Here is a 7,224-nt window from a genome sequence, read left to right as displayed (position 1 = left end):
TGGTTTCATTCAGTGGAGAAGGGTGTTTAGAAACCACAATATGTCTGTAAGAGAGCACACTGCTATCTGCTGGACTTGTTTTGGGGCCTTTCACTGAATAAAATACATTTAACATTTTAACATAAAATACATGAGTTCACACTTCCAATCAAATTCAATACCACAAGATTTTTAACTTAACCTTTTCAGTTTCACCTGCATAGCTCCTTTCTCCCAAGTGACAAATCCAAGCTTATAGTGACACCAGGAATGGCAGAATTAGAATACCCCCATATGCTCATTTGCCCCCAAGGCGTGATGAGACTTGGGGTTTATAGAAGTTCTAGCCATGGCAGCAACTTGCATGAGTGAGGAGGAAGCCCTGCAGATTGTCTGGGGCTCTGAGGGAGGGAGGCCTGCAGGTTGACAGAGCCAGCTGAGTTGGGGTGAAATGACATGAGGCATTGAAGGTCACAAAGGGGAATGATAGGAGGGAAGGCCCATCTCAAGACTGCTCATGGAATGGGAGGCTTGGGTAGGAGACTATAAGAGGGAGAATAATAGCCTGAGAGGCAAGACATTGCCAGCCTATGAAAGGGACTGAGGGTGGGGCCCTCCATACTCAAGAGGGGCCCTGACGACTTCCATTTGTGGGGGGTCACTAGTACACAAAAAATGAAGTAATACCAAAACATGGTTACATAAATTACAAGATATTTTAAGTGTTTCCATTTAACAAATTAAAGTTGTCATAAGAAAAGAAAACATGCTACAGTGTAATTATGCTTACATAAAATAATTAGGAGATTTATAAAAATATGTATATATTAATCTGGAGTCATTATAAGGAGTGAGTCCAATTGTAGAACATACATTTAAAGCTGGATGGAAGGAGAACTGACTCTGGGTAGTGAACACATTAACATGATATATAGATGATGTATTACAGAATTATACACCTGAAATCTATGTAACTTTTTTAAAAAGCTATTAATATTTATTTATTTATTTATTTATTTATTTATTTATTTATAATTTATTGGGGTGACAATTGTTAGTAAAATTACATAGATTTCAGGTGTACAATTCTGTATTACATCATCTATAAATCCCATTGTGTGTTCACCACCCAGAGTCAGTTCTCCTTCCATCACCATATATTTGATCCCCCTTAGCCTCATCTACCACCCCCCACCCCCCTTACCCTCTGGTAACCACTAAACTATTGCCTGTGTCTATGAGTTTCTGTGAAATCTATGTAACTTTATTAACAATTGTCACCCCAACAAACTTTAATTTTAAAAAAATTAAAGCTGAATGGAAAACACTGTCTTCTCTCAACCCTATCAGTGGATTTCTGCAATTATATGTTCAAACTTTTTTTTAATATACTTTATTTTTTTAGAGATATTTTAGGCCCACAGTAATGGAAAGTACAGAGAATTCCCATCCATTTCCTGCCCCCACACATGCACAGGATCCCCCATTATCAACATCCTATACTAGAGTGGTACATTTGTTATAATCAATGAATCTATAGTGACACATCATAATCACCCAAAGTCCATAGTTTGCATTAGGGTTTACTCTTGATGTTGTACAGTCTATGGGTTTTGACAAACGTACAGCAGGTCTTCTAATAACATTGTTTAATTCAACATTGTTTACTTATAATGTTGATGAGATGCTATAGGAACTTAACTCCTGTTTATATCAATTAGCCTATGGTAAAATTGGTTTCATACATGTCTTTTTGCTTAAAGTTGCAGAACTTTTTTTTTGGGGGGGGGGCGGGAAACAGTGTGTTTTTCCAGAAACCATCAGCTCCACGTCAAGTCATTGTTTTTCAATCTAGTTGTGGGGGGCACAGCTCAGCTCCAAGCTTAAGCCATTGTTTCTCACTGGCCCATGTGGGAATCGAACCAGTGACCTTGGTGTTATGAGCACCGTGCTCTAACCACTGAGCTAACCAGCCATCCACAGAAGGCTCAGCTCCAAGTTCAAGCCATTGTTTTCAATCTGGTTGTGGAGGGCACAGTTCAGCTGGCCCATGTAGGAATTGAACGGGCAACCTTGTTGTTAAGAGCTTGCGCTCTAACCAACTGAGCCATCCAGCCACCCCACAGAACTTATTAAGTGAGGACTTAATGTATAATGACATGTGTCCACCATTACAGTATCATACAGAATAATTTATTGCCCTAAAAATCCTCTGTGCTCTACTCAATCATCCTTTCCTTGCCTGAACCCCTGGCAACCACTGATCGTTTTATTATCTCCATACTTTTAGCTTTTCTAGGTGTCATATAATTATAATCATACATTATGGAGTCTTTTCAGATTGGCTTATTTGACTTAGTAATATGAATTTAAGTCTCCTCTATGTCTTTTCATGGCTTGATAGCTGATTTCTTTTTAGCTCTGAATAATATTTCATTAGCTGGATATATCACCATTTATGTACACATTTACCTACTGAAGGACATCTTGGTTGCTTCCAAGTTTTGGAAATTATGAATAAAACTGCTATAAACAACTGTGTGCAGGTTTTTGTGGGCATAAGTTTCCAACTCCTTTGGGTAAATAACAAGGAGCATGATTGCTGGATTGTATGGTAAGAGTTGTTTATTTCTATAAAAGCTACCAAACTGTCTTCCAAAGTGGCTGTACCATTTTGCATTCCCACCATCAATGAATGAGAGTTCCTGTTGCTCCACATCCTCATCAGCACTTGGTGTTGTCAACATTCTGGATTTGGGCCATTCTAGTAGATATGTAGTGGTATCTATTTTAATTTGCATTTCCCTGATGACAAGTGATGTGGAGCATCCTTCTTTCCCCTCCCCCTTTCTTTCCGCCTCTCTCCCGCCCACTCTGGTTTCAAGCCGTTGTTTCTCAGTCTAGTTGTGTAGGACACAACTCCCTGGCCCATGGTGGTATTATGAGCCTTGCGCTCCCCCAAGTTGAGGCAGTCATTCGCCAGTCGTCGGTCGGCCGCTCACAGCAGCTCACGGCAGCTCCCGCTGGCTGCCAGCCGCTCACGCTGGCTGCCGGCCACTCATGCTGGCCACCAGCCACTCATGGCAGCACACAGTAGCCTATGACAGCAGACAGTAGCCCACGGCAGCTCGTATGAACCTCCGGCTGCTCATGGCAGCCCAGCTCCAGGGAGAGCCATTGTTCACAATCTTAACTGTAGAGGGTGCAGCTCACTGGCCCATGTGGGAATCCAACCAGCGACCTTGGCGTTAGGAGCACTGTGCTGAAACCACCTGAGCCCACATCTTTCCATATGCATGTTTGCCATCTGTATATCTTCACTGGTGAGGTGTCTGTTCAGGTCTTTGGCCCATTTTTTAATTGGGTTGCTTGTTTTCTTATTGTTGAGTTTTAAGAGTTCTTTGTATATTTTAGATAATAGTTCTTGTCAGATAAGTCTTTTGCAAAGATTTTCTCAATCTGTGGCTTGTCTTTTCATTCTCTAGGTATTCGACCTCTTTTAGAAGAATACTGAAGGTCTGAGTTTGAGACCCACCCATGTGCAATATCGGTGGAACCCCCCACATCCCTGTGCCCCATAGTTTCTGAGGGGAGAGGAAGGGCCTATGAAAGAAAGAACTAGACCTCACAGGGAGGGATGAAAGGGAGAGGCCCGAGACGTACAGGGCCTGCAGGAGCTTCCTTCCTCAGGGGTAGACGTGGACATGATCGAAGTACAGAGGGGAGAGTCGGGGCCCCTGAGGAAATAATGGGGGAAAAGCTAAGTGAGAGGAAGGGGAGGTTTAGAGGGTGGGGAAGTTGAGGAAACACTTGGAGGCAGCCTGGGCAGGGGCAGGGAGGCCTGTTGAGAATTAGAGTGAGGACTTTGTCTCTGAGGCTGGGGTGACACTGATGGGATGTCCTGTAGGAGGATCCATGCAGACTTTCCTTTGTCAGGATGGGCAAACCCTGGATCCAGTGGATCCAGTGTGAAGGTGACTCAGTCCCAATGCTGTCACTAGGGGCCCTTTGTGAGCTACTCTGAAAGCTTGGCATGATCCTTTCACACTAAGTCTGAGTGGACATGTCATACCTGGCACTTTTAATGATTGGATCCGCAAAGGGCAGTAACCAAATGCAAACATCAGGTTTTGCTATGTTCACCTATGCCTTGTATCCAGGAAAATTGATACATTTAAAAACCACACTCCAGGAGCCGGCCCGGTGGCTCAGGCGGTTAGAGCTCCATGCTCCTAATTCCGAAGGCTGCTGGTTCGATTCCCACATGGGCCAGTGGGCTCTCAACCACAAGGTTATCAGTTCAATTCCTCGAGTCCCACAAGGGATGGTGGGCTCCACCCCCTGCAACTAAGATTGAACATGGCACCTTGAGCTGAGCTGCCGCTGAGCTCCCGGATGGCTCAGTTGGTTGGAGTGCATCCTCTTAACCACAAGGTTGCCGGTTTGACTCCCGCAAGGGATGGTGGGCTGCGCCCCCTGCAACTAGCAATGGCAATGAACCTGGAGCTGAGCTGCACCCTCCACAACTAAGACTGAAAGGTCAACAACTTGAAGCTGAACGGCACCCTCCACAACCAAGATTGAAAGGACAACTTGACTTGGGAAAAAAGTCCTGGAAGTACACACTGTTCCCCAATAAAGTCCTGTACCCCTTCCCCAATAAAATCTTTAAAAAAAAAAAAACAACCCACACTCCAACTTCAAACCATTCCTAGGGACCCACATGTGAGAGTCACATTCCAGAGAAAACTTTCAGTGAAATATTCCATAACTTGATAAAATAGGCTGCTTTAAAGGTATATCTGTGAAATTGTTGGTGTTTGATTTCCCTTTTCAAAACCCACATCACCAAATATAATCAAAAAGGTAAACACAATGGAGCCCAGCTGGTCTCTTCGGGCCGGAGTTGTTGCCAAGTTCACACAAATCCATCAGCTGTCAAAGCAGAACTGCAGCTGTCCCTCCACCATCTCAGGAAGAACAGAAAATTTGTCACCATGTCCCTGATCATAAGATCTCAAATTGGAAGTCTTAACCAATTTTTCTCAGCTCCCATCTATCTAAAAATAAACCCAATAAGACACCTAAATTCTAACAGTCCTGGTTCAGGACAACCTTTTCAACTCATTAACAACAGGAGATCCTTACAGCATCCTAGATTTGGTTATGGTCATCGGGTGGGAGGATGGAAGGAGGAGAAGCTGGAAAAAGTAAAGGGCAGAAAGGAAGTAAGATAAATATTGGACAGCATTATGAGTCACCAACCTGTAAATATCATGGGTAGGAAACTTTCTGACACACATGTCTTTGTGACAACTGGGCAGAGAGACTCTCTGTGCCTTCAGGATACCTTACCTCAGGTAGTCGTGTATGCTCCCAAGAGTATCTGGAAACCTCTGCCCCCAAATGTTTTTTTCTGTGCCTGGAATTCTACCATTAAAGATTCTGATCTCTGGTCATAACACATAGAAAAACTGGAAATCAGCCTAAAAGGATATAAATAATTATGCTTAAACAAATTATGGTACATACAAGGTCTGACAATTAAGTTCATGAACTCATCCTAGAAAAAGTGCTACATACCTCATTGCTGAATATTACTATAGTCACCTCAAAGTACTCCCCTTGGGAAGCTATGCACTGGCGCCAGTGCCTAGTCCACCCTTCAAAGCAATTTTGGACCTCTTTTTCTAGAATTGTCATTGGAGCTGTTGTATTACGTACCCTTGATGTCCTGAATGTCATCAAAATGTCTTCCTTTCAATATTTCCTTTACCTTCAGGTAAAGAAAGAAGTCATTGTGGGCCAGATCAGGTGAGTAGGGAGGGTGTTCCAATACAGTTATTTGTTCACTGACTAAAAACTCCCTCACAGACAGTGCCGCGTGAGCTGGTGCATTGTTGTGATGCAAAAGCCATGAATTGTTGGAGAGAAGTTCAGGTTGTATACATTTTTCATGCAGCCTTTTCAGCACTTCCAAATAGTAAACTTGGTTAACTGTTTGTGCAGTTGGTACAAATTCATAATGAATAATCCCTCTGATAGCAAAAGAGGTTAGCAACATCTTTGCAAAAAGTTTGTGAACTTAATTGTCAGACCTTATACATTACAATGGAATACTGTACAGCTATAAAAGAAAATAAGAAACTATTTATCAGTGGGTCTCCAAAAGACATTCTTCAGGGAGAAAAATCAAGGTGTAGAACTCTGCTATAAGAAAGAGGAGAAGAGGAATATTATTCAGCCATTATAAAAAGGAAACTCTGCCATTTGCAACAATATGGACGGACCTTGAGGCTAAGTGAAATAATCAGACAGAAAAAGACAATACCACATGCTCTCACTTTTATATGGAATCTAAAACAAACAAACCAAGCGCATAGATAGAGAGCAGATTGGTGGTTGCCAGAAGCGGGGGCTGAGAGATGGGGGAAATGGGTGAAGGTGGTAAAAATGAATCAACTTCCAGTTATGTAACATATAATTTATGGGCATGTAATATACAACATGGTGACTATAGAAAATAACACTAATTTCATATATGAAAGTTGCTGAAAGTAGATCTTAAAAGTTCTCATCACAAGAAATTTTATAACTACGTGTGGTGATAGATGTTAACTAGACTTACTGGGTATATATCATTTCACAATATATACAAGTATCATATCATTATGTTGTACACCTGACGCTAACATAATGTTATATGTTGATTATATATCAGTGAAAAAAAAAGGAGGGTAGAATTTATATACATACAGGTTTGAATGTGGGAAAGCTGTCTGTAGGAGAACTCCCAGGAACCGATAATGCTGGATGTCTTTACAGAGCATAACTGAACAGGTAATGGAAGGAGGGGGCTCTCACTGTGTGTTCTTTTGGATCTTAAATGACACGAATGTATTATCTTTCAAAATACATTTAGATTTTAAAAGGAAGGAAATGAAAAAAAGATCTATGTGTACAGGCATGGAGAAATATACAAGATTCATTATTAAATGAAAATGAATTGCTAACACGGTGTCTAGTGTGAGTCAACCTGTTCTATTTTTTTTAAAGAATATTCACATATAGTCTTGGAAATACATAGAAAATGACTTGAGGGATATATCAGAAAACACGTGTTCCCTTTGGGGAGTCTGGAAAAAAGAGAGGTCTTGTACTTTTCATTGTAATCCCCTTCTGTCCTGTTTTGATTTTTAAAAACAAACATGTATTACTATTTTAATAATAATGATGACGGGATGG

This window comes from Rhinolophus sinicus, chromosome 4, assembly GCF_057876585.1.
Source record: "Rhinolophus sinicus isolate RSI-liver-muscle chromosome 4, RSI-T2T, whole genome shotgun sequence".
NCBI classification, from domain to species: domain Eukaryota; kingdom Metazoa; phylum Chordata; class Mammalia; order Chiroptera; family Rhinolophidae; genus Rhinolophus; species Rhinolophus sinicus.
The sequence above is the reverse complement of the archived record's forward strand: the minus strand, read 5'-3'. Positions refer to the sequence as shown.